The sequence below is a fragment of the Buceros rhinoceros genome, unplaced genomic scaffold (assembly GCF_000710305.1).
Source record: "Buceros rhinoceros silvestris isolate BGI_N320 unplaced genomic scaffold, ASM71030v1 scaffold33309, whole genome shotgun sequence".
Lineage (NCBI taxonomy): Eukaryota > Metazoa > Chordata > Aves > Bucerotiformes > Bucerotidae > Buceros > Buceros rhinoceros.
The window spans coordinates 1-497 of record NW_010432657.1 but is presented as its reverse complement, the minus strand read 5'-3'; positions in this window follow the sequence as shown (position 1 = coordinate 497).

The following is a 497-nucleotide window of genomic DNA, read 5'->3' as shown; positions in this document are numbered from 1 at the left end:
CGCCCTGCCAAGTCCCCCCCTGCGGGCCCTGCGCCAGCACGTCCCAGTCCAGTGGAAACATTTCCAGTGGGTTCGCTTGGGCCCGGGCCAGGCTGCGAAGAGCCATTTGCCGGGTATTTACAATTCATCATCTCTCGTGTCATCACCTCCCCAGTGCTGACGCTGCTGGGCAGCCTTACAAACACAAGTGGGGCCGCTGCTACCGGTGCGGTGCTGCTAGACTGGAGCCGGGGCTGGGACCTGCCGGAGGGATGTGCCCGCACCCAGGGCCCGGATCGCACCGCCGGCTGGCGGTTCTCGGGCAAAGGGCTGCGGGTGGATTTGCTCCTCGGGCTCGCCCGAGGTGCTGGGTGTGCTGCTGCTCTCACGCCCAGCTTGCCAACGCCCGCCGGCTCGCTTGCAGCCTCCCTTGGCCGGCGTTTCTCCGAAATCAATTCCCGCTCCTCACAGCCGTGCTGAGAAAGCCATCAAAGAAAGCCAAACACCGCATGCAAAAC